Source organism: Octopus bimaculoides, chromosome 26 (genome assembly GCF_001194135.2).
Source record: "Octopus bimaculoides isolate UCB-OBI-ISO-001 chromosome 26, ASM119413v2, whole genome shotgun sequence".
Lineage (NCBI taxonomy): Eukaryota > Metazoa > Mollusca > Cephalopoda > Octopoda > Octopodidae > Octopus > Octopus bimaculoides.
Genome location: NC_069006.1, coordinates 25,475,885 through 25,478,634, shown reverse-complemented (window position 1 = coordinate 25,478,634; position 2,750 = coordinate 25,475,885).

Here is a 2,750-nt window from a genome sequence, read left to right as displayed (position 1 = left end):
CTCTCTTATTTCACCATTCTTTTTATTTTTCCATATTTCTCTTACCATTCTGCTTGGACATATTTCTGATTCCTTTTATTTTTTTCATTTTATTTTTCACACTCTTTCTTCCTTTTAATCTGCCATCAATTGCTCCTTTTTCTTCTTCTTCTTTGTCCTCCTCCTCCTTCTTCTTATTATTATTTGCCTACCCCTCCTCTTTCCTTCATTCCACTTTACTCATAGACTCTCGCTCTTTCTCTCTCTCTCTCTCTCTCCATATTCTTCCCATTCTCTTACCATTCACCTTCTGGCACCATAGCTTAGTCAATGTCTGCCACCCTACCCCACCCCCAACTGGAATAATACTCTTTCAATGGCATTTGGTCAATGGAATCTGTAGAAACTCATCATGCAATGTGCGTACAATTTCTCTCTCCCTCTCTCATCACCATCATCATCATCATCATTTAACATCTGTTCATCCATGCTGGCATGGGTTAGAAGGTCCCGCAGGAGCTGCCAAGTCAGAAGATTGAACCAATGCCTGCTGTCTGCTTTGACACGGTTTTTACGGCTAGTTGCCCTTCCTAACAACGGTGCAGGCACGTGGCTTAGTGGTTAGAGATGTTGGACTCATGATTGTCCACATAATTTCATTTATCCTTTTCTCATAGTAAGACACCAACAGAAGACTTGAAGGACATTTAGCTGGCCCTCGTGCCAGTGGCACATAAAAGCACCCACTACACTCCCGCAGTGGTTGGCGTTAGGAAAGGCATCCAGCTGTAGAAACTCTGCCAAATCAGATTGCAGCCTGGTACAGCCATCTGGTTCGCCAGTCAAATCATCCAACCTATGTCCGCATGGAAAGTGGAGGTTAAATGATGATGATGATGATGATATACCACCATGTAGCAATACATGTCTGCAAATATTACTACATGGTTGTATCTCTTTGGTTCAGGTCAGTTACTAATTAGCCGAAGATTATGGCACCAAAAATTTAATCTATAGAAATCGGTAAACTAGGCATCGATGTGCAGCATTTGCATTGAGCATCGTATGGAGTTGAGGGGGATGCAATTATGATGTCATCGATATAGTATGATGCCACTATATGTGAGGGGTGGTGGCAGGTCTGTGTGTGTTGGGGGGAGCATTGTGGTGTGATGGACGATAACTTTGCAAATCCGATAGACGTTGTTAACATTATAAAGATCGCGGTTCCAAAAGTTGCACGTGTTGTGAACAAGGTGGAGCAGGTCAACGATTCTGTTGTTGGTGATGCGAGATGGTGTTGGAATTAAAGACGTATCAATCTTGTTGTTAGTTCTTTCATGATCCGATGTCTTCGAGATATTTACTTATTATTCTCTTCATGATCCTCCACTCCCTGCTACGTACTCTACCCTACCCTCCCCCCTTTACCACTGCCATTGCCGCCACCTTCAATACCAAACAGCTTCCCCACTCCAAGACCCCAATACATGCCATTTCATTTCATCTGGGTTAATTTCATTTAAAAACCATATTGGTTGCTTCCAACCGATTTTGATCAGCTGCCATATTGCTTCTCTTGGTGTAATTTTGATCTGATGCCATGAATCTTGTCCTCGACCAATTCCAGTCAGGCATCGTCGCTGTAAATATGTAAATATGTAAATATGTAAGCAGCAATCACATTAATGCGTCATGCAATATGGCAGAGTGGACGTATGCAAATAGATTTCTATATATGCACTTTGATGTATGTATAAATGCATAGAAACATATGTGGATGTATATATGGATGTGTGTGCCTGTGTGTCTTTGTTAATATATTGGTTTAGAGGTTCATGTCTATATACATATATATATGTGTGTATCTCTGTCTGTCTCTCTCTCTCTCTCTCTCTCTCTCTCTCTCTCTCTATATATATATATATATATATATATATATATATATATATATATACATACTCTTTTACACGTTTCAGTCATTTGATTGCAGCCATGCTGGAACACCACTCTTATTCGAACAAATCGCCCACAGGACTTATTCTTTGTAATCCCAGTACTTATTTTGTTGTTCTCTTTTGCCAAACCGTTACGTTATGGGGTTGTAAACACACCAAGTGATGGTGGGGAGGGGGGGACCAAACACAGACACACAAATACATACATACATACATACATATATATATATATATATGTATATATACAAGAGGCTTCTTTCGGTTTCCGTCTGCCAAATCCACTCGCAAGTCTTACATATAAATATCATCATCATTTAACATCCGCCTTCTACGCTGGCATGGGTGGAATGGTTTGACAAGAGCCGGCCAGGCAGAAGCCTGCACCAGACTTCTGTGACTGTTTTGGCAGGATTTTTACAGCTGGATGCCCTTCCTAACACCAGTGCTTTTTGCATGGCACAAACACAGACGAGGTCAGTTTTGGCAATTTTTTTTTTACAGCTGGATGACCTTCCTAACATCAACCACTTTACAGTGTGGACTGGGTGCTTTTAAGTGGCACCTGCACTGACAGGGTCACCAAGTACTTGCAAGACAAAAAAAATCTCTTTTTAGAAGTGGGAGGTATATAACAATTATGACCAAAGAAGCATTTGTTTGCCATTTTGAAGTGCAACATGGACTTTCTTTCCAACTTGATACACACACACATGCGCACACGTGCACACCATTACTACTGTCCACCCTACCAATCTTAACACTATCATATGTATGCACTACCACCAGCTTCATACATAAACACACATACATGCA